A 26165-nucleotide genomic window follows, 5' to 3' on the forward strand; every position below is an offset into this window, starting at 1 on the left:
TTTTGCAATGCTGAAGTTTGGAGTATGAATGATCCCACCACCCAAATCATAAGCATAGCTAAAGGTAATTTTTTAGCCCTTCCTATCTCCTCCTCCAACTCTTTTCCCTCTTGTAATCCCTAGTTTCTACTGTTTTTATCTTTATGTCCATGTGTACCCAATGCTTAGCTCCCAGTTGTAAGTGAGAACTTGTGGTATTTGGTTTTCCATTCCTGTTAGTTCACTTAGGATAATGGCCTCTAGCTGCACCCATGTTGCTACAAAGGACATGATTTCATTCTTTTTTATGGCTGCATAGTATTCCATGATGTGTATATATCACATTCTTTATTCAGGCCATCACTGATGGGCACCTAGGTTGATTCAATATCTTTGCTATTGTGAATAATGCTGTGATGGATATATGAGTACAAGTGTCTTTTTTGTACTACTATTTATTTTCGTTGAGAATATACCCGGTAGTGGGATTGATGGGTTAAATGGTAGCTCTGTTTTAAGTTCTTTGAGAAATCTCCAAATTGCTTTCTACAGTGGCTGAACTAATTTACATTCCCATCAACAGTGTGTAAATGTTCCCTTTTTCCCCCAGCCTCGCCAGCATCTGTTATTTTTTGACTTTTTAATAATAGCCGTTCCAAATGGTGTGAGATGGTTTCTCATTGTGGTTTTGTTCTTTATTTCAGCAAAAACTGTGGCTGAAAAATAAAAACTAATTGAGCATAAATCTATTCTTTTATTCACATCCTTTTCTATAAAATCATGATGAAAAGAAATAAATATATAGCTTGAAAATAATAGCATTGTGGTTACATCCTCTCTTTTATTGTAGAATGTTTAACTACAGAATATTCATTTCCACTGTGTCCATACACTCAAGACTGAGAACTGAGATAATTCTCTACCATAAATCCCCTAAAGCAACCCTGCTGTCTTGCATTCAAAAAGTATTATTATCTATACAATTTCAAGTGAATTTCTATAATTTCTTCTTCCACATTGTACCAATGGTTTAGTGGAACAAATAATCCCATTTAAGTTGTCTGTAAATGTTTAAAGGTGACGAGCAAATAATTGGGAGAATCAGGCTAACTGGGTATCTGGTTTCTAATTCTCATCCTAGTAACATCCCTTCTAACACCACCTGGGGATACACAGAACCCAGAAATTTGTTACCTAATTTCTCCGAACGCATTTCCAAGGTTTGCATATGCCTCTTCCTCAGGTCTCTTCTTCCAAGAGCCAACCATAATTCCAGGGTGCACCTCATGTCCCCACTGGCCAAGTGCTGTGAATGGGGCTTGGATATGCAGAATGAAGTATCCACACATGTAAGCATGAACATGTGTAATGCAAACATCTGTAACGCTGAATAGAGCTGGGGATGGGAAGAACAGATCCTTGGTCAAAGACCGAAAACCAGGGCCCATGGCCAGGTCTCCCACACATCACATTCTGCATGGATCCAAAGAACCTGTGAATTCTGCATTCAGATCTGATGCTCCTCCTGGTCTTTAATTTATTTACCAGTTTTTTTTTATTGAGTTATAGTTTTTTAATATTCAGATATGTGGTATGAAAACTTCCATTAGTGCGTGTTCACCAGCCCTGCAAGTGTTACGTGTGGGTCTGCTTTTTCCCTTCAACCCACAATGAATATAAATGTGTCTAACAAGGAAATTTCAAGGGATTTGATCAACGTAGTCAAAAATGGACAGGAATTATTTACCTCAAAATAATAATTCTTTAGGAATTTCATCTGCACATTTAGGCAAAATTAAAATTTATGCCTACAGAGAATTTTAAACTTCATTTTATTTTTCATTTCTTTAGTCAACACTGATCCATTTATTGATAAGATGTGAAATTTCTACTTTGTTCGAGACCCCAAAACAGAATAATTCTTTAGTTCCTTTCTACTATGTCCATTCCAAAAAAGTAGCAAATTTAGCCTAGCTCTCCATTTCTTTGTATAGAGCAATGGTATTTTTATTGAAATGAGAAATTTACATGCTCATTACAAAGTGCTTATTCTTGCTCAAAATAGCTTTGGCATAGTATTGTGCAATATTTCTCCCCAAATATCAGGAAATGCTGAATTAACAGATCCAGTGTGGAGAATTTAGAGGTCGTGCCCAGTAACTTTACTATGTCTGTCAGGGAAGTCCCTCTCACCATTTTAGAGTAATTTCATCTTTGGTTTGAGTGGAACTTTTGTAGCTTAATGGGTGATAATTTCCTCCTGTCAGACATCTCATATTCTGCATGCCCCTCATCTGGCCTGTGTCACATAAAGAGGAGAGAATATAATTTTCCACCCACCTGTAGAAAACAGCTAAGGTTTATTTCCTATGTGATTCCTAATACGCTGCCCCATGACAGGAATTCATTATCCACAGATGAAGCAATTATCCTCAAGAAGAGTGGAGTTGCAGCACGTAAACTTTTCAGTCTGATAGGGATGGGTTTCAAAACTGGTTCTCCCAACCCTTACATGCTATATGATCCCCGGAAAATTGCTTAATGTCTCAAAGATTCAGATTTCTCATTTATAAAGCAGAAATAATATATCTCTCTTATAAAGTAATTGTGAGGATTAGATAAGACAATACATATAAAGTTTCTGGCACCTGGTAGGCACTCAATAATTGCCATTATTATTCGAGCATCTAAATAATCACCACCACGCTGCTATGAGTATTTTACTGTACCTATCACTTCTATGTGAATGATTCCTATGTGACCCCAAGTCTTTTAATTCCAATGAGGCACCTCCACTCAGGTGTCTCAGAATTATCTCAATTCAATATGTGCAATATAAAACATCATCAGATTTAAAAAATTAATCCACAAATTTCCTGAAATTAAAAAAATGTAGATACTAGATACTCCCTGTTTAATTTTTTAAAGCAGTAATAAAGATGGTGTGGAATTAAAAGTGAAAATTTCTCCCTTCCGTAGGCTCCTCTCCCATTCCTTCCTCAAATACCCACAGCTAAGCATGGTAACAGTTTGGTATGTTTCCTCAATGTCATGTTTTACTGCTCTTTCATTTTTCCCGTTTATGCTATTTATCACTAAATCCTAACTTTTATACTTTGCAAATGCCTCTCATGTCTGTTGCTCGTCCTCAGTTTCCAATCTATTGACACTGCTCTAGGTCTTCATCATCACATATTAACCTAAACATCTATCCCTTTGACACCTGATCCCTCTCATTTTCCTTCTTCTTCCACCAACTTATTCTTCTGTTCAAGTTTTATTGCCTGCTGCATCCAGTAAGTAAACCAGTATACCTGCTTTCAAGACCCTTTTGTATTTGTTCCCTTGTTTCTTCTTCACCTTGTGTACTTTGATATCACTTGGTGGCAATTTTACATGAAGTGTATTTTTGTGCCTCAGATGCTTTGTTTATGCTGTTCTCTGCTGTTGTGGGTTGAAATCTCTTCCTCCATAATTTATCCTTTGAAGTTCTAATCCCCAGTACCTCTGATTGTAATCATATTTGGAGATAGGGCCTTAACAGAGGTAACCAAGTAAAAATGAAGTAATTAAGGTGGGCCTTAGTCCAACGTAACTGTTGTCCTTATCAAAAAGGGAAATTTAGAGACAGATGTCCATAGAGAAAGGACACCACGTGATCATCAAGGCAAAAATAGAGTGATGCATCTATAAGCCAAGGAACACCAAAGATGTCCAGCAAACACCAGAAGCTAAAAGACAGACATAGAACAGATTTCCCTCACAGCGTTCAGAAGGAATCAGTCTTGCTGACACCTGGATCTTGGACTTCTAGCCTCCAGAATTGTGAGAGAATAAATTCCTATTGTTAAAGCTACCCAGTCTATTGTACTTTGTTATGAAAGCCGTAGCAAATTATTACACCACTCCTTCAAGTAATTGTCCCTCTGCAAATGCTGAGTGTTGTACTCAAACTGAGGACATAATGAAGAAGTTGTTCCAGACCACAAAAGCTGACACTGACTTCTCTTCTCTGCTTTTTCACAGTGCCTAATAGCTGTACCACTATTATGACATTTAATCATGGAGGCTGATACTATTCACTCTATGTTTTAATAATACAAAAGCCATACCCCTTCATCCTGCTTACAATAATCCTCAATTTTATTTTAAATACAGAAAGTGTTTCACTGATTCCAGAAAATTAATTGTAAATGTTTAATTCTTTTTTTTTTTTTTGAGGCAGAGTTTCACTCTTGTTGCCCAGGCTGGAGTCCAATGGCACAATCTCGGCTTACCGCAACCTCCGCCTCCTGGGTTCAATCAATTCTCCTGCCTCACCCTCCTGAGTAGCTGGGATTACAGGCATGTGTCACCACGCCCAGCTAATTTTGTATTTTTAGTAGAGACAGGGTTTCTCCATGTTGGTCAGGCTGGTCTCAAACTCCTGACCTCAGGTGATCCGCCTGCGTCAGCCTCCCAATTAACTCATTTTTAATAAATTCTTTTTTATTTGCCAGTGATTTGACTAGACAGAGAATGTGAACCCTATATGATAGATAAGATATAAGGGTAAAACATGGAGGATTTCTAGGGAGGCTTTTGCTTTTCTGACAAGGGAGACAGATGTGGCTAATACTACCACCCTCCCTCTTCCTCTTGTTTTCATTAAAGTATGCATAGAACTACAGTAACTATCTTATGACCCAGAAGGATCAAGGGTGAGAAAAAATGGCCAGCATGCTAAGAATGGCACAGAGCACAAAGACTATAAGTGCATGAGCCCTTGATGACATGATTGACAGCCAAATTAATACCAACAAACACCAATTTCCAGACTTCTTGTTACTTGAAGAAAATCACACTTTTTTGGTTTCAGCCACTTTCATGAAAGCACGCTCAATTGACAGTGTGCCATAAAACTATTAAATGAAGTATTTTATATGTCTTGCTTACCAATAGTGGCTGGGACTTACTTTTTCCTGGCATGTAGTAGATGCTCAGTAGATGAATATCAATGTTCTTTATGTCATATTATACTCTTTATGAAGCTGTTAACATCCAACCAACGCAGGCTTAATTATTTTGCCAAAACCCTGAGTACACATGGATAATCCAGCAAGAAAATGTTTTTGTGATCTCAGCTCTGATGGCCATTAGTAGTACTCCCCAAATATTTCAGAGTCCACCACACAGGCTCCATGGTAGAATTGCACTTGTCTACCCTATTTTACATTAAGCATACGTATAGCACTTGCTTCAGCAAATATGAGTGGAAGTGATGTGTGTCACTTCCAGGCTTAAAAGCCAGTGCAGGATTTGTGACTATCTCTTTTGCTCCACTCTGGCAATGACAATGCTGCCAATGTGGGCTCCCTAGGAGCCTGGGTCCCAGGATAAAATGATATGAAGCAGAGCTCTTGGCTGACACCTGAAGGACTTTTAATGTAAATGAAAAGTTAACTTTGCTCTAAGCCACAGAGATTTTTGCTTCCCATAGAGTAACCTAGCCTGACTAGTATATAAAACTATCTTATCTTCTGAAACAAGATTTCAGGTTGATCTGAACACTAAAACCTCCTGTGACCACCATTTTGGCTTCAGTGATCTGTGATTTAGGTCTTTTTCTATGCCTTTTATTAACATTCATATAGTTTTGTAATAGTATATGGCTCTCACCCAGAATGGTTATGAATAATTTTGTGACTTTATTAACCCAGGTCCTGCCCTTGAGGCACTTACAAGATCTATGGTGTATTGAGTTTCTTTATAAATATTCAGCACATGCACAAACCACTGGCAAAATGTAAAGCAACAACAGCATAAAAAGAAAAATTGCCAAACACATCTGGAAACTGAAGATTTAAGGAAGGAAAAAATGGGGGTAAACAATTTATTTTTCAACACTTTCAGCTTTCAATTCCATAAAACACTTTCTTTTTATGTGTTACTGTAAGTGTTATTAATAGTCACATTTGAGTTCAGAGCACCTGATGGCAAAATCGCAAGGTCAGTAAGGTTTGTGTTATGGCCCCAAGCCTTGGCAGTAGGAACTGTTTCTCCATTTCCATAAAACTGCTTTCTCCAAAGTCTATGCCCCATTTCTACTCTATGTTTCTCCTAGTATTTTCTGCTCTTCCTTTATCAAAATCTAATCCAGGAACAAATATGTTATTCATGGCTTAAAACATATTATAATGGCAGATAATTTACATTTTGAATCTTTCCTGAAATCATGACTTGATGGGTTCTGTTACCATTTCAATGATCTAAAAGATGGATGATCTGGTAGAGATGAAATGTTAAGTGTCGTTGGACAAACTTGCTTCTTATCTCTGAAATCATATACTAGAATTGCTTTATCCAACATATAAGTAATTAAGGTTTTCTCAAACTACACCAACCAGTGGACACCACAGTCATAACAGTTACTAACAACATTCCTGAGTGCTGACTATGTGCTGGGCACTCTTCAGCGTATGTCCATTGAAATAATGTATTCAATTCTGCAAACTATTTGATGGAATACATTGCAATATTTGGTCCTCTTTACAAATTGGTTAAGTAAATGTCCCAAGGTTCTGTGATTAGTCTGATGCAAATCTAAGGTTTAAATTTAGACAGTCTGGCTCCAGAGCCCACCCACTTCACTTCTTTCTGCCTCTTTGTTATTTTAAGCATAGCTTACATGGAGAACTGCTAGTCTGGCATTATCCATGAGTTTTCGCCTAGGTGTATCTGGAAGATGAAAGGCAAGAGAAAGACTGCCTTTATTGGATTTTTTACTTCCCTACTCGTCTCCTTACCCTTCCACAGACATAAACATTTCAGGCTAGAATGTGTAGAACCAACTGCTCTGCCATCTCCTTAGAGGCCCTGTTGGCAGTTTGTACTGTTTCCACACCTGTTCCATCAGACTGAAGAATAAAATTTAGTCCTTATCTTCACATTCATTGGCCAATTTCCTAACTGAGATTTAGCTACCTGCCTCTCTCCCTCTTGAAAGCCAGTTTTCTTGTTTTCCCATCCTATTAATAATTTTCCCAAATATGAAACAAAATATTCTGATTTGAGAATAATGCCTTACATTTGGGATTGGGCTATCCGTGTCAGAATTTTTATTTTTACTGTTGAGAGTTGTGCTCGGAGAATCCTCAAGATACAGAATTTTGGAGTAGGCAGGATGATACCTTGAAGGGTTTTATGTATAACCATAATGGTCATAAGATAGTTTAAAGAAAGACTGCAAGCTTCTAGCCCTCTTGCCTCCCACAACAATGTTATGACCGGGTGGGGCATAAAATAACAAGTCAATACATGCTATTGATTGACTTCTTAAATTCTTTGAAAAATTTGTTGAGGAATTCTTTCTTCTTTAATTGTGGAACTCAAATTTATTTCAGGGAGAGTTAATTCTATGTTGGTGTAACTTATTTGCAATTTATTTTTTGAAGAAATTATTTGATGTCTAAGGGCCTTTAAAAAAAAAAGAAGCCATTTCCTTTTGAACAGTGAAATCACGTTTCACTGGCATAATTGGACTGGAATGCAGACAGGCTCGAGTTTAGCTCTAAACTCAGAACCCATGAAGGTCGATTGGAAAAACGCAATCGTCCATCCCAGTCTTAAGTGGCATTTTTTTTTTTCAAATTGTGTCACAAAAATGCGTACAAAACAAGAGCTAAGTGTTACGGATTATAACCTAAAGCTTTCCAGCCAAGCCAGTTGGGAGAGAAAATCAAAGGAAACTTGTGATACTTCAATTTAACTTTCTGCTTTCACAGCGTGTAGGAGGATAAAGGGAAATCAGATAGATTTAAGGTATAGCCTACAATATGATCAAAAGAAAAAAAATCTACTACCATGCTTTGCTTTTATTTCAGAGTCCTATCAGTCTGGCTACAGCCTGAACAAACAAAATCTGTCTAAGAAACATCCATTCTCATAACTACCTAATAAATCAGCAACAATAAAAGGTGTGTCTAGCTCACCGACCAATGTGCAGCAATTATATCAAGCTCTCTCACCTTGTACCTTCTTTGTTCAGCTGTCCACACTTACCTAATTCCTACTGCTTATAGCCCTGTCTTTATTTCCTCTGCCAATGCTATCTGGCAGGTGATTTTACTGGCCCTAAGAGCTCTGTGAATACCATATTCATCCTTTGACTCTTCCTACTTCTAGGTCTGAGAAACTATCCCCTAAAGTCACAATCACCTATGTGATTGGCTTGTCTATTAGTACCCCAAAAAGGATTTTCCTGTCACCTACCATGGAGAGATTCTGCCAGACCAAAAGAGAAAGAAGCTATATGAAATGATAGAAAAGAGGTAAGTCAATAGGATTAAAGAGACCTCTCAAGCAATTAAGTGGCAACACTGGCAGTAAGTGACTTCAGGGTAGACAAGTATGAAGACTACACAAATATATATGTACACATATACACAAATATATATATGTATATATGTATATATACACAAATATATATATGTATATATGTATATATACACAAATATATATGTATATATACACAAATATATATATGTATGTGTGTGTATATATATATCTCTCCAAGGATTGTCACCCTTAGAAGGGCCCTAATTTAATCTGGTCCAAATGTTTTATTTTATAGGTATTGATATTTAGCCCCTAAAGTCAAGAGAATTAGTGAAGTTTATATAGTGAATTAGTAACAAAACTGAAATTAAACCTAAAGTATCCTAAATTAAAGACCAGAGTGCTTTTCTTCCCCAGTTCTCCAGGGATCTTTGTACCATTTTGTTCATTAAAGGGACTCTATATATATTGAAGGTAGCAAACTAGGAAAGCAGAGATTGAGGGAGGAAGTAAAGAAGGAAGATAATGTATTCTGCATTCTTGAAGCAAAGAAGAAGTATTTAGATAATGCAGTGTTTCCTGGCATAGCAGGAAGTGGAGCAGAGTCAAACAGTGAAACAAGAAATACATACCAAGATTCATTCTTCAAATGCAAAGACCCAAGAGCAACACACCTGGAAGCACTAGAGAAGCTATCATCAAACAAAGTGGGGATGTTCCCAATCATGACTGAGAATGAAGGCCAAGAATTAGGACCAAAAGAAAACAGGTACATAAACAGAAAACAAAAATATACCCACAGTTGCTAAAGCAAAGTGACCAATTCTGTCTAGTGTGGCTTTTTGCACTTGTGGCCAATTGTAACAAGCCAGATCTTGCTCCCCAGCATTTGAAAAGTTGCTAATCACTTCATTTTCTGGACAACTTCAGAAAAGTAAGTGGAAGTTTAACAAAAATATGAATCAAATTATGGGAAATATGAAAAAGTATTATGGTGTACTGTGTTGCTTACAGTATTTCAAAAATGTAAGATGAAATTGTAGAATATCAAGTTCCTAAAGTTACTTATAAGAGCAGATGAAAGTAAGAATTCTTACACAAGACAGCATCTTGAACGCCTGCAGACATTTTTCTTTTTGCTACTTTTTTTTATTGCTATACTTTATGTTCTGGGGTACATATGTAGAACATGTAGGTTTGTTACATAGGTATACATGTGCCATGGTGGTTTGCTGCACCCATCAACCCTTCATCTACATTAGGTATTTCTCCTAATGCTATCCCTCCCCTAGCCCTGCAACCCCTGACAGGCCCCGGTGCGTGATGTTCCCCTCCCTGTGTCCAAGTGTTCTCATTGTTCAACTCCCACCTGTGACTGAGAACACGCAGTGTTTGGTTTTTTGTTCTTGTGTAAGTTTGCTGAGAATGATGGTTTCTAGCTTCATCCATGTCCCTGCAAAGGACATGAACTCATCCTTTTTATGGCTGCATAGTATTCCATGGTGTATATGTGCCACATTTTCTTTATCCAGTCTATCATCGATGGGCATTTGTGTTGGTTCCAAGTCTTTGCTATTGTGAACAGTGCTGCAATAAACATACTTGTGCATGGGAGACATTTTTAATGAGGAAAATAGAAAAAGCAATAGGAAACCAAACATGATTATATGTGACACCTATATAGTGCCCAGCCAATTGATGGCTCAATTCTGATGTGGTACTGTGCAAAAAGAAAACAAAAACAAAAACAAACAAACAAAAACACACATACACAATAGCATCTGGCAAGCAAAATAACTTAGGAAAACAATTTAATCTTTATTATATTCCCTCATGAAAGTATTAAAGGGAAAAAATACCCATAATAAGGAATGAAATGTTTAAATCTTTCTGTCTCCATCAACCCTTAGGCTAAGGTAGAGGCACAAGGAACAAAAAGAGAAGGGAATTACCACATGCCGCTCAGAGTGTCCAGGCTTGTCTGACACCCCCCAGTCCCAGTGTTCTATGATTCTAAGCCACTGACTCTGCCCCTCGTGCCTCAGTGCTTCCCAATCTCTGCAATTTAAATCCAAAAGCAACCTACTTTCATCAAAGATCATCCATCACACCAGTTCACCAACCTGTCAGCCTAACCATGCAATATAAACTTCACTCTTGCAGCTCACTGAAATTCTTGCTATTCTCAGAACTTGACCTGCACACTCCCACATCATTGCCCCAAAATCTTCCCTTGGAATACCCTTCTGCCATTTTCCAGTTCTTAATAGTTTGCCTTAAATACCATGCCTTTTTTGAAGCTGCATCTAGTGCCCCAGTCAAATCAAATTCTCTCTCTCATGTGGCTATCCACACTGTGCTCCTACATTACAGGCTTATATATTCTTCATCTCATTCAAAAGAGACTTGTGGCACTTAGTAGCGCTATTTGTGAAATGCCTGTCTTTCCCCACCAGCTTCTGAATTCCTCATGAAAACAGATGCAGCTTTATTTATCTAAAGCCTCTGTAAAATCCATTAAGGGCCCCTTGAAACAAGTATGAACCTAAACAAAGTTTATTCCCTTGAAGGACCTGGCCTGATCTTACCCAACTTACATTCTGTAATCTCCTAAGTGAATGGCAAGAGTCATTTTCTTAAATGAAATTGTCATTAAGGTGAAATTAATTTGTACATGGGAAAAAAATGTAGTCTCCAGGTTGTCTCCAAGCCAGTTGCCAATATTTGAGAACCACAATTTAACAATTACCAGTAAACTAGATTAGGACTGCCTAGAAGTTACCATCTGCTACCTTAGCATGGTCAAATCAGAGTTTATTATGGATTTGGATGCACGTAATGATTTTTTTCAGGTTAAATAAAGGAAGAAGAAAATGAAACAGAGTAGAGGAGAAGTAATCATGGTCAACAAATGATGTCTCCAAAGTAACATCAATATAATGTAATTAAAATTCAAGAAGAAATCTTTTCTTTCTGAATGTACTTAAGTTCCTTATCTCTTTACTGGTTTGAAACATTTCATCAAACTTACACAGCAGCTATTCCCTGTGGGCCTTTACAGATACATAATAAATGTGAGGTTTGAAATTTCTGCTCTTTTGAGTAATTTTAAATACTTTTGGTTATTTTGTGTGTATGTGTAAGCCTGCATGCGTGAACACACAGACACGTGCATACACACACATATGCACACATACTCTGGAAAGAGCAGGGAACATTCAGTCAGAAGCCAACACTGGCTCCACATCTCAACCTGACTCATTGGTGAAGCACCTTGCCTTCATGAATGGGTGTCTCCTTATCGTTGTAATTGGGACACTGAAAATGATGATGTCTACATTATTTTCTGGTTTTAGATCTGTGAGTTCTATGCAAATGCAAACCATTTAAACAACTGCCTAATGTCGAACACGTAAACATTTTTAAAAAAGTATACCTAGTAAACTCTCTGGTAGAACCCTTAGGTTCCACGGATAGCCCTTACCCATGAAACTGTAAAAACAGCAGGAGGAATGTCCACTCCACAATCACACAGGAAGTCTGATGTCTAATCTAGATCAGAATTCAGAGGATGCTATCTCTGGCCCTAAAATTAATCAGAGTCAATTGCTCTCAGCCATGAGATTAAAAGGAAGGATGTTTTAACTGAAACGATACTCTGATTTAATCTCATATCGGGGTTGCCATACAATCTTATTTTGTCTTCTCTCAGTTTGGTTTCACACATGAAAAAGAAAGCCCTTGCAAAATGTGTGCAAATTGTTAAATGTCAGCTGAATGTCATTTTCCAAGTTTGGCACTCAAATAGGGCTCTCTGAAAATTGGCTGTCATCCGCTGAGACTTAAAGGAAAGATCTTTGAAAAGGTCCTGGGAGGCTTCATTTCCAGAGGTTTTGAAGGTCCCACATGAGCTGACTGCTTCCTCACATAAGTCATTTCCCCATGGTCTGCAATGTCGCAGTTCTTCCTGCCTCCATGCCTTTGATTTTGTCACTACCCTGCCCATGAATGCTGTCTCTTTGCTCTCCGTCTATCCAAATGTGACAATTTCTCAAAGACAACACTAAGGTACTTCCTCCACAAAGCAGTCTTGACTTCTTCTGCCATACACAATCTTTCCACTGTGCAACCTGACCACCTGCATTTGAACCCTGCACCAGTTGGTCCTGGTTTAGACTAGTACTGGTCTAGAAAATGTTTGCATGTACTACACTGTACCCATTTCTGTTGTCTTACTACTTGTTTGTAAACTCTTTAAGTGAAAACCCAATTTTATTCTACCATTCGTATTGTTCACCACAAAGCTGTTCATACAAGAGATGTTCCAACACACAATACTACTTCTATTTCATCTCCTGTTGTCCTCAAAAAGTACAGAAATTTCAATAGGCTTGTTGCCTTTAAGGATAGACTTACACAGCTGTTTTTTTTTCTAAGTTGATGGGTTACAGAGGCAGGGAATGAAGGCAAGTGATCAAATAATCAAGAGCAGAACTTATATGAGCATTTCAGCACAAAGCAACATTTGGGCCTAAATTACCCCCCACCTAATTAAACTTACACTCCCTAAAAGCATTTTCTCAAACCTGAGCTGCCCTTGACAACCTAGATATAGCTACCACAGCTCACTGGGAAACTTAAATATCACCAGTGCCCAGACTGAGTACCATTAGGGAACGAGGTGTGAACTGCCTAAGGATAGACATGAGTATCTGATAGCACTACACCCTCTCAAAATCCTGGGCATTTGTCTTACTGCCAGACTGACCTTCTCTTGAGAAATACAGTTATTTTTCTCTCATTGAGGTGGCATAATCGGTGTGTTGACTCTTGTTTTTCTTCCAGGTAAATGGGACAGAGACAGATGAAGAAAAACATAGAGGGAGCTTTGATGAATCTATGCAGTGTTTTATTGCTGATGCAGGCTGATTCCATACATTTCTGGAAATGTAACACTTTAGAAGAAGAGAGGGTGGGGTCCTAACTGAGTGAGGGGTGATGTAATAGAAGTTGATGCATCTTATCAGTAGTTGGGCAGGCACACTTGCTCTGCAGATGGACCTCGTCACATAGGAAAAATCAGATGACACAGAATAGAGCCTAATGTTTTCATTAAAGTGAGAAGAGACCTTTACTTGCCTAAGAAAAATGTGTTACCTAAAACATAGATTTTTCAAAGACCACAGACAACAGCAAGGTAAAATGTGTCTGATTTATGGCAGGTTTAAAAGGTCTTCTTCCCACATGTGAGTCTAGAGCCACAGTAGATGCCACAGTAGGATGATAAATGAAGAAATAACTCAACAGGAAAGCAACAAGGCAGTGGGCTCTGGGGTAGTGACGGCTGTACCACTCAGCCTCAGAGTGGAATCTGAATGCTGAAGGCGAGCAACTATGTTGTGGGGTAGAAGAGGCAGATAAAGAAAAGAGGATGACACTAGGAATCAGAAAGGTAGAATTTTTGTTCCAAGTCTCCCACTAATTTCTTGCATGACCTTGGGGGAAATCACCTTACCTTTCTCTGCCTGTACTTTTGCATCTCTGAATGAGAATAACAAGAATATGTTCCACTACTCTCTGGGATGTTATAAAAAATAAAACACAATGTGATAATAGATGAACTATGCCTTGAAGAGCTCAAAAGCACCGTACAAATGTAAAGTATTAATTATGTTCTAAAGGTATCAATTCAGTGAGAGAGATAAAAAAGAGGGAACATATTATTAAATTACATATTTGAAAAGATAAGAGACATATTGGGAAGGCTGCTTTCAAGAGATATTATAGAAGCTGGCATTCGATCTTCTAGACACCAGCCACTCCTCACATAAAAACACAGATCTGAGATGAGAGAGAAATAGATGACGGTGTACAGGGGATGAATCGTGTACCAAGGTAAATTGCAGAAATGTACTGACAAAATAAAATTGGTGACTTACATAATGAGTATCAAAAATTAATAAGCATACAAAAGACAACGTTACGAAGAAGAAAAGATAGAGGTTTAGGGTAAATTCAAAACTACAAGATGAGCTTAAAAGGACAATTAATTAGAAGCACTCCTTCCTGCCCAAAGAAGGGGAGCAATAGAACAACAGGTTGTGAAAAGCCAGGCCTTTAGGAGGTCCATCCTGCCAACGCCTGAGCAATAATTTCAGAAGATAACTACCCTCAGGTCCAAGCAAAACTAATCATTTAATAAATGACTTATGCATTAGGTTTGGGGGAGACAAGAGAAGGAAAATCTGGGAAATTCTGTCCTTGTGGATGCTAGAAAGAAAAGATGAGAATATAAAAAACAGTGAAGTGAGGCTTAATTGCTAAACACAGGCTATGAACATTCTAGTTGGTTAGAAAAGAAATATAATGAGAGGGTTTGCTCTACAAGATATAAAAACATTTCTAGTCCTAAGATTCTAAAATTCTAAGAGCATTTTCTTTGCTAGAAATAACATTCAGAGACTTCTGCCTCCTGGCTCTTAGAAAAAAAAGACTAAAAACTAACTCTAAAGTGCTGGAAGCTGTGTGCTTTGTATACAGGAATACCAGGCCCAGCTAAGAGTAAAGGTTCATGTTGAAAACAAACAGAGAGTAAGTGAAAGTCTATATACTGAAAACTGAGGTCCCTATCTAGCTTCCAGAACATTGGCAATCAGGGTTATATCCCCTCAAACTCATCTCTTTTACTAACTTCAGAAAAAGAGATTGGAAGATACTTTTGGAGGAAATTCACAAATCCCAGAGGAAATATATATGCATATATATAGATTTTGGCAGATAGGGCTCAAGACCTGCTTTGGAACTTACAGTAGAGTTCACTACCAGTAAGCTCCATCTACACACAGTCTTGACAGCTCTAGATATGAGCAGATAGCCTGGAGTTACCAGCAAGCAGAGCACAGCCTTCACCGGAAAAAGTAAAGGCCAAAACCAACACTCAAACAGAAATAATTAAAGAAAATAGAAGATAGTAGGAAACTTCTGGGAGAAGAAAACTTTCTTTAAAAATCCTTATAATTAACATTCTCAGAGGTCAAAAAAAAAAAGTTGAACCCCCTTTGAAAGAAAAACAATGATTATGAAAAATTAGAGACATTGTCCAGGCATGGTAGCTCAAGCCTGTACTCTCAGCACTTTGGGTGGCTGAGTCAGAGAATTCCTTGAGCTCAGGAGTTCAAGACCAGCTTGGGCGACATAGAAAGACCCCCATATCTACAAAGTAAAAAAATTAGCCAGGCATGGTGGCACTTGCCTGTAAGCCCAACTACATGGAAGGCTGAGGCAGACAGGTCACTTGACCCTGAGAGGCCATGACTGCAGTGAACTATGATCACGCCACTGCACTGCAGCCTGGGTGACAGAACAAAACCTTGTCTCAAAAAAAAAAAAAAAAAAAAAACAGAGACACAAATCAAAGTAAAGACAATAATATAATGAACCTTGTGTACTTAACAGCTAGCTTTAAAAATTATCAATATATTGCCATTTTTTACCTCTAAAACATCACCTACTCTCTATTCCAGATTATTTGAAATAATTCCTAGATTAATGGCATGTCATCTGTAAATATTTTATGACAAGTCTCTAAAAACTTATTACTTTAAAAAGTACATAACTACTATATAGCTATCACACCAAAAAATATTATTATTTATATATCAAAAAAATCAGTCAGATTTTGAACTTTCGTAATTGTATCATTTATTTCATTTCGGTTTATTTATGGGTTGCTCAAGTCAGGAGTCAAATTGTGACATTATTATTTTCATCATATTGACTAAACCCTTAATCTTTAAGGTTCCTTTCCTTTCTCTCTTTCTCTCCCTTTTTACCTCCCTTGCAATGTATTTTGGCAGCTATTGGTTTATTTTCCTATAGAGTATTTCACAGTCTGGATGTATCTCTGTGGTGTCACTAAACATATTTATTTATTCCTGATAATTCTTATTAATTGCTAATTACATTTAGAGAGTTGCTAAAACTTAGGCTCAATATTTAGGCAAGAATTTTCTGTAGTGGGTTATAAGTACTTCCATCAGCAGGGACATATTGTCTGGTTGTCTATCTTTTTGTGACATTTTAAGACTTGAAAATCACTGCTTAATCACTAGAACTAAGTGCATTATTTCATTTAGGGTTACAGAATATTCTAATTCTACAATTTATTTGTCTTTTTATTAACTGGAATACTTCTATGAAGAGAAAATTCTTTTTATCAAATATTTGTTCCCTGAGATACCTTTGTAGAAGAAAGGCATAATAAGTATTTCACTTTTACCTCTGCTAACCAATTTTTACAATAATAAGTTGGTTCTCTAGCATTCTCCAAAATAATGCATGAGGTTTTTTTTTCAAATATCACTATAAACACATGGAATTATATGTCATTAATTTGTTACCCTCAGTCATAATTGCTACTGTTATCAGTGCTCAAAACCTCTTCCAGTTGGCCTTTGAGTTTATCTGACATAAGGTGGAAGTCTCTGCTTTTTGATTTGGTAAGGTGTTCCAGGCTTATCTTATACATTTCCAGCCTTAGACCTATATTCTTTTCACTCTCCAAAGCCATCTGGTTCTTTTTATTGGAAAGTGGTATTTCAAAACCATAATTCTTTTTCCTCATGTCAGCTCTTTTTTTGCTTCTCAAGGATATTTAAAAATGTGTTTATCCAGAATGTTTGGTTATTTGAGAGAGAGGATTGGCCCAAATAACCTAGCCCACTATTCACACCAACTCATACTGGGACCTTTGCTAAATCCATTCATTGGCAAGTGCTTCCCCTGGTTATTTGCATGGCTTATTTTCCTAATTCTGTAAAGGCTTTGCTTAAAATTCAGCTTCTCAATGAATAGTCCCCTGATTGTACAGAGTGCAAAGAAGTGAGTGTTGAATAAATGAATAAATAGTGCCTAAATAAAACACAAGGGAAGCTTATTAAAAAGGAACACAGAAAGGTCAGAAAAAGAGATCTCAAAAAATTTAGGTATCATAACAAAATGAAACATTTAGATATAAATCTAGAAGCACAGATATCTAAACACAATAAAACAAACAAAAAATCTGATAATACAGATTTATACAAAAGGGTTTTAAAACGTCTTAGACAAAGAATACTAGTTTCTAGAAAGCAATTAAAAGGAACCATAGGAACCATTGAATGCCAGCATGATGGACTAAAAAAAAAGACTCCCATCAAAGCATATTATAACAAAATTTCACAACACCGTGGACAAACTGATGACCCTACAAGTGCTTATGCAGAGGCAAATGTGCTAATTAATACACAAGTTCAGGAGTTACAATGCCATTCAACTTCTCTATAGTAACACACCTTTGCTAAATCCTTAGGAGAATGATTCTCAATCTAGAATATATTATTGATCAAGTGTAAGGAGGAGAATAAGGAAATATTCAAACACAAGTTCTCAGATTTCAGAATGGTAGCAAGCATAGAAAACTAGGAGCCTGAATAGTGGAGGAGGATGAAGGCCCACATGGAATATCTCCTAGCAATGAAGAACAGAGGGGGAAAGGAGGGCAAAAAAAGAGGAAAAGAGATCTTAAACATTTTAAATATCATAACAAAATGAAAATTTCAGTATCAATCCAGAAGCACAAATATTTAAAAACAAACAGACAAAAAAACTACCAAACAGAAAAAGGACTGCCTGACTCAGTTGAATTGACTGAAAGATTTCCACAACTTTCAGATAATTTGGCGATGATTCATTGATACATAAAAATGAAGCAAATAAAAAATTATTCAATACAAACAAACAAAAATTGAAAGAGGTTGTTGAAGAAAGGAAACAAAACTAGTATACCACATGGCTCAGCAATGAGGAATGTTTACAAAGTCATAGCGAAGTGACTATTACATAATGATTTCAAAATTATGGCTTACTTATACTGGGAGAATTGGGAAACAGAATAGTCTGGGCTGATGTGTGTATACAAAGAGTAGTACATTTAAAAAGTTCATTTTCCAAAGGAGACATCAGAAAATACTATATTTAGCTGGAGATTTTAAAAATAACAGAATAAAAATGACATCTCTAAAACTTAAAATGAATACTAAAAGATACAGTTAGAACTGTTAAAAATATTATTTTGGGGAAGTAGAAAATTGGAGATGAGGAGATACTTTATTAACTAAGAAAGAAAACCTATTTGACTTCTTTAAAGTTTATTTATTTATTCATGTGTTAAGAAACAAGACCTCACTCTGCTGCTCAGGCTGGAGTGCAACAGTGCAATCATAGCCCACTGCAGCCATGAACTCTTGGGCCGAAGCCAACCTCCTGCCTCAGCCACCTGAGTAGCTGGTACTACAAGCATGTGCCACCATGCCCAGCTAATTTAAAACAAAAATTGTTTTACAGATGAGGTCTTGCTATGTTGCCCAGGCTGGTTTCAAACTCTGGGCCTCAAGCCATCCTCCTGCCTCAGTCTCTAGAGTGCATTGATCCTCCTGCCTCAATCTGTAGGTGCGAGCCATCACACCTGGCTCCTTGGCTTTTTAAACTAGGTAAATATATACCTTTAATGAAAATGATTTTTTAAATGTGTTTTAGGAAGTGAAAAGATGTCTAAAGAGTACATTAAGGAAATGAATTAATCTGCTTATTAAAGATTTACATAAGGTAAACACATGTCCTGTAGTCCAGGAGCAGGACAGTGATAGCTTGAACTATGTAGGACACGTGCAACCAGAGGTTTTCACACCTGAACTGATGTGGGCAGTTTCAAACACAGAAACTGAAATTTTTGTTGGCTTAGATCCCCGGGTCTCTCTTGATTTTCCCAAAGAATAACTTACCAGTCAGGAGAAGTTCCTTACAGGTTCAGATGCCCCCAGAAAACGACTGAAACTTCTGGGACATTGTCAATCCGGAGAAAAAAGCAGTGTACAATCATGAACACTGGGTATAGTGACACTGATTGAGACCAGGCCAGTGCAAGAAGTGATAGGCAAGTGCCAGGCCCATGACCCAGATTAAAACATGGATACAAAACCCTTCCTATCATCCAAAAGGTAAACTCTTCCCCTTATATCTTTAGTTATTACCTCAGCTTCCTCCCAAACTCTACCATGCATCCTCATAACCCTCCTATGGTAACAAGAATGTAATGTTATAAAATATCATCATTCTCAGTAAACTATCGCAAGAACAAAAAACCAAACACCGCATATTCTCACTCATAGGTGGGAATTGAACAATGAGAACACATGGACACCGGAAGGGGAACATCACACTTCGGGGACTGTTGTGGGGTGGGGGGGAGGGGGGAGGGATAGCATTGGGAGATATACCTAATGCTAGATGACGAGTTGGTGGGTGCAGCGCACCAGCATGGCACATGTATACATATGTAACTTACCTGCACGTTGCGCACATGTACCATAGAGCCTAAAGTATAATAATAATAATAATAATAATAATAATAAAAGAAAAAAAAAGATCATTGAAGATAAGCAAAAACAATTTAATTTAAAAAAAAAAAATCTCTTTCCCTTTATCCTTACTACACCATTTATGCATGTTCAAAAAATTTGTTACCTAAGATGTTCCTCTAATTCTATATATTTAATATATTCGTTTTTTCCTGCAAAAAACACTATATAAAAATTATCTCCAAATATTCATGAGCATACATATCAACCCTCAAAATGTACCTTTCTTTTATGTACATATATGTTATTGATATTCATTTTTCTTGTGTTTTAATACAATAAAATACTCCCTTGATAAGTACTCTTTCTCCATTTAGCTGTCATATTCAAAATCTTCTGGTCTTCTTATAAAGTGGGGCCCATTTCTGCATTTATCCACATCCTTCTTGTCTACTAAGAACTATCCTTCAAAATTTCTATGAAAAATCTGAATAAAAATTATTACCTGTTGAGAATTTATCAGTAACAAAGGCAGTGTCATACATAAACTACATTGGGTGGAGGATTTCAGCAGCATGCTAGAAGGAGATATTGTGAAGTCTCCTGCAATCCAACAAAGTCTACATGTTGAATATGTCTGAATTTTCTCAGAAAGATTATTCAGTTTTGGAATTAAAGAAGAGCATCTTTTATAACATGCAATTTTTATGCATGCTAAGGGTAAATATAAAACTCTCAGACTTTTATCTATAAACAAATTTGAATGGTGGAAGGAAAAATAAATATAACTATCCCAGGTAATTAGGCAGGGGCAAGTATTACCAAAGTGATAGGACTTCAGGAGAAGTTTGAGGATGTTGACCATTAATTTGCATCCCAGTCTTCACCCATGTCAGCCACAGTATAAGAAATCTGATTTCTGAAATGGGTGGGAGCACATGCAGAAAGTAAGTTACTGATCTCACATCTGTCATGCTGATATACAGAGACCAGTGTTGTGTGTCCAATCCTATAGTGACTATCTTGGGTCTGGTCTCACAAGGACATCTGGCTGATGCCCTTTCTTTATCCTCCTTTGCACATAACCAAACTCAGGCTCAGCAACACAGAAGGCTAAAGGAATCAAATACATCTATTCACATATGGTGAATGACTGGCGGGGCTCAATGGACCCTTTGCACAGCTGTTTACAATTTATCAGTGAAGACAGAACTATAAACTATAATTTTTTGAGCTACTACCATATGGTAGGGATAGTCCTTTCAATGAATTGTTTAAACGCAAACCTTGCCAAGTCAATTATTTCCCCCATTTTACAAGAGAGGTAACTGAGTCACAGGATCACCCAGCTAATAATCCACAGATAGGATTCACAGCCAGTTCTGCTCAGCTCAAAAGCTCATGCTGCATCTACTGTGCTGGTTGCTTCTCAAAATAAAGCACAATTTCTAACCTCAGTGACAGACTAGTGGAGAACCATCATTTGGAAAAAGTGGCCCTCAAATCAGACCAAAGTGACAATTATATAAACTGCCTTATGTGTAAGACTAGCCCTGGAGAAGAGGGTGTGTACACATATGTAGGTGTCTATGCATGTAAATACTGCAAATCCATGAGTGCATTGCATATATTAAACTTTATTATTCACTTAATAGATAATAATTTGGTTTTTTGTTCTTGCGATAGTTTACTGAGAATGATGATTTCCAATTTCATCCATGTCCCTACAAAGGACGTGAACTCATCATTTTTTATGGCTGCATAGTATTCCATGGTGTATATGTGCCACATTTTCTTAATCCAGTCTATCATTGTTGGACATTTGGGTTGGTTCCAAGTCTTTGCTATTGTGAATAATGCGGCAATAAACATACGTGTGCATGTGTCTTTATAGCAGCATGATTTATAGTCCTTTGGACAAAAACCAAACACCGCATATTCTCACTCATAGGTGGGAATTAAACAATGAGAACACATGGACACAGGAAGGGGAACATCACACTCTGGGGACTGTTGTGGGGTGGGGGGAGGGGGGAGGGATAGCACTGGGAGATATACCTAATGCTAGATGACGAGTTGGTGGGTGCAGCGCACCAGCGTGGCACATGTATACATATGTAACTTACCTGCACATTGTGCACATGTACCATAAAACCTAAAGTATAATAATAATAATAATAAAAGAAAAAAAAAAAAAAAAAATTGTACTTGCTTCATAGAGTTGATGCGAAAGTTGAATGAGGTAATAATGCATGTGAAGCATCTTAAACAGAATCTGGTTCACAGAAAGCACTTAATAAATTATAGTTATTATTAAAAAAAAATAATAATAATTTGGGGCTGTTTTGTAGCATATTTAAACCCCAACTCCCAAAATTTCCTTCACCTTTTCCTAACTTTTTATTGCTTTCACACTGTGAATGCAGCGTGTGCAGACCCTTGAGCTACCTAGATTAGTTATCTTCCTGTGTAAATTCCCTAGACTTTGGACTTGGTATGGGATTTAATCCTGAGAGCCTAGAGCTGAAATGGTGAGAAAGAGATAAAAAACAATAGTAAATAAAGAAAGAACAAAAATATGCCAATACAAGAAAGCAGCAATTTCTGCTTCTGCATTAACACCGTCCGATATTGGAAGCATTACCCTCCTTTAAAGTATTAATCAGCAGGGAGATTTTTAGAACTCAAAATTAATAAGATTTTTTTTAACCTGACATAAAGAACAGTCTCCCCACCCCTATGTTCATTTTGCTGACATTCTGTAACTTGATAGACATTAATAAATAGCCCAAAATGATTAACTCAGAGATTTCCAGACAAACTTGGCAGGACTTAAAGTACTGGGTTTTGGATGGGCAAGAAGAATATTAGACCTTCTGGGGTGTTATCCACCCAGTCAGAACATTTTACCATTCATCCATCATTACTTATTTCCTCATTCCAACATGGCCACTTGCCATGACAGCCTGCCACGAGCGGCCTGACAATCGTTTCCATACACATTGCACCTTTGGCAGGGAGACTGCCATTTTTGTTTAAGGCAGTTATTGGTCTCACATTTGTGACAATTTATCAAATGTCTTGCTGAAATTCTATTTTCTATGAGGGTGTATAAAAGACTCGTAGCATCTTTTCTCTATTTGGCGAAAATTAAAAGCTTTGAAATTTGGCCTCTTTCGAGAAGGAAGCTTAAGGCAAATCCATTCCTCATATCTTCTGAAGGGATTGGCATCACCCTCAGGGCTGTAGGGATTTCTGATGCCAAGGTTGGCATGCTGAATCGTTATTTTCTGTAATCTATTGCATTAAAATATGTAAAATTCTGACAGTTGCATTTGGAATTGGGTCGTAGTCTAACAGGCACTAGAGCACTCCTAAGTAAGTCACTCAACTTCCACCCCCACCATCTAATACATCATTGCTGTCAACTCGTCTTGTACTAAGCATGTCTAAATGCATGAATATAGAGAAGAAAAGCAAGAAAGGAGAGAGATCTAGGCTAGGCATCATGAGAGTGATGGGATCTCCAATAAAATTAAGATTGACCCATTAGAGATGGGTTAACTGAGGCTAAGAAAAAGTAAATAATTTACAAAATGACCACAAAACTCAAAAGTGTAATGTTTCATATCAGGACTCTCTGGCTTCAAAGACTATCTTTCATCCACCTAGTGATGTGTAGGAAGAGAATATATACATTGTTCAGAGTAAATGTCATGTCAAGAAATCTACATTTTTACACAATTGCTTGACATCCAGTTGAAAAAGATTTAAAGACACCCTCCTCTTCACTGCCAATGTATGGTGAAAGAATGCATTCACACACACACACACACACACACACATACCACACACACACACACACACACATACCACACACACACAAATATACTAACTACCAGGTTAGTAACAGAGAGAAGCAGCATTGCATAGCCACATTGTATAACTAATGCAACAGAAATTAGCATTAAGAAGAGTATAATTGAAGAAGAAGTTTTCTGTAAGCATCAATTTATAAAAAATCAGGACACATACTAACAAAAACTTGACAGCCAATCTATTTTCAGAACATGGAAAGACATTTTCTGAATTGCAAGGGCACAGCCATGGTACTAAAACTGAAAATAGTAAAACTTCTTTTCACTGCTATCCAATATAATCCACAAATGCGAGTCACAAATAAAATTTTAGATTTTGTAGTAGTCTCATTAAAAAATTAAAAAGAAACAAGTAAAATTAATTTTAAGAATATGCTTTTATTAGCTTAATATGTCCAAAATACTATGAACCTCGACATAATCAATATATAAGTTGAATAAAATATTTTACATTTAAAAATATATCTAGTCAGTGTTTTATACTTTAAAGACACCTCAATTCAGACTAGGCACATTTCAAGTTCTCAGTAGCCACTTTGAGCTATTGGCTACCATTGAAAAGCACAGCTCTTCACTATGTGCCATGAAAAAGAGATAGATGGGTCAGAATGCTATTTATTTTTTTCCTAATTGGTCCTTGGCTTATGAATAAAAGATCCAGACTAATTAGAAAACTGGGGAGTGGAAGAGAAGTAGAAGGGGTTGGGGAGAAGTTTCAAAGATAACTACAGGCAATGGCAATTGGCAACTTAATGGACAGAAATAGTCCATTTACAAGTAAAATGCTGACATGGATGGGTGAGTGGGGGAAAGAAAATGAGAAATCTTGGAACCAAGGCTTCTTATAATGTGCAGATTTTCATATACCTAAGAGTATCGGTGAACTAGCAGCCGAGAAAGTCAAAGAGCCTTGAAGGACAATCTGTCTCCAAGAATAACAGAGCAGGAACTAGGCACGTGCATTTGAGGCTGAAGTGTAGATCCCAAAAGATTTGCCCCCTGCTCAAGTTGATAAAGCCACACCTTTGGTTGACAAGTATTTTGGGTGACAAAGATTTCTTTCCAGAAAGCAAAACAACAAAACAAAAGAACTGCACAGAAACAATAATAGCAATAATTTGCACATAAACAGTAATAGCAATAATTTAAAAATAAAAAGAACACTATAAATCACTAGCAAAATGAAATATTTTTTTTTAAAAATGGCATTGAGAATGTGATTTAGAAAAACTCTATGTATATCAAAGTGTTAAACTTTTCTTTTTAATAAAACAACAAGCCAGAACAAAATATCAATATTTTCCCATGATAGGAAAAATGTTTCTAAACATCGAATTTATGAAAGGAAGCCATTTGGGGGTGTGAGAAATAATCAGTATGTTTGTATCAAAAATAGAACAGCTCTGAAACTCAACAAACATCCTAAACCAAATTAAAAACAAATGATAGGCCGGGCATGGTGGCTCACACCTGTAATCCCAGCACTTTGGGAGGCCGAAGCAGGTGGATCATGAGGTCAGGAGATCGAGACCATCCTGATCAACATGGTGAAATCCCACATCTACTAAAAAATACAAAAAATTAGCCAGGTGTGGTGTCATGCGCCTGTAGTCCCAGCTATGCAGGAGGCTGAGGCAAGAGAATGGCTTGAACCCAGGAGGCAGAGGTTGCAGTAAGCCAAGATCATGCCACTGCACGCTCCAGCCTGGGGGAGACTTTGTCTAAAATAAATAAATAAATAAATATATAAATATGAAAATAATTAATATAAATTGTGGTTTTACAAACCAATTGTTAATTTTTTTAAATGAGTAAAAGACATTTACAGACATTTCACAAAAGAAAACAATAGAAAAGTAGATGAAGGAAATGAAGGACATAAACAGATAATAGCCTAAAAGAATTCAAATAAACTGAAAACTGAATTACAATATTCAATCCCACCCATAATAAAATGAAACCTAATGCAAAAGGCACTTTACATGTCAAATCCATCTAAAAGGTGTTTATCATAGCATTACACACACTAGCAAAACACAAAAAATGGAAGCATCCTATGTGCTGAAAGAAAAACTAGTTAAATTACATTAAAAATACATTCTTTTAGAATATTTACTGATATGCTTTAAATTTGTAGTGACAGAAGAAAATTTAGTCTACAAGTATTTATTTGATTTAATTTGAATTTTAAAAATGGAGTATAAACTCATCTACACATATAAATTTATTTTTGTTAAAATATTTGTTTACATTGTAATAAAATATAAAGATTAGATTTTACTAAGCATGCTTATATATGTGGTTCTATAAACAGATTAATTACATGTGTGTATACACACATATACAGAAACTGAGATAAACCTTTGGAAAACACATATATAGGAAAAAGCTTGAATAAATATATTCATTTTTAAATGGTTATAAGTGGAAACAGTTACGAATTGTTATTTTTCTATATTTTATTGTTCTAAGTAATTATATAGTATTCTTATTAAAAATTTTGAAAATTCCAAATATTAGTAGGCAATATGTTTAATATGGGACAAGCGAGTGAGATGTCTACCAACAAAGTTTGTGTGGTTTCTATTGCTGGGGA

The sequence above is a fragment of the Pongo abelii genome, chromosome 17 (genome assembly GCF_028885655.2).
Source record: "Pongo abelii isolate AG06213 chromosome 17, NHGRI_mPonAbe1-v2.0_pri, whole genome shotgun sequence".
NCBI classification, from domain to species: Eukaryota; Metazoa; Chordata; class Mammalia; order Primates; family Hominidae; genus Pongo; species Pongo abelii.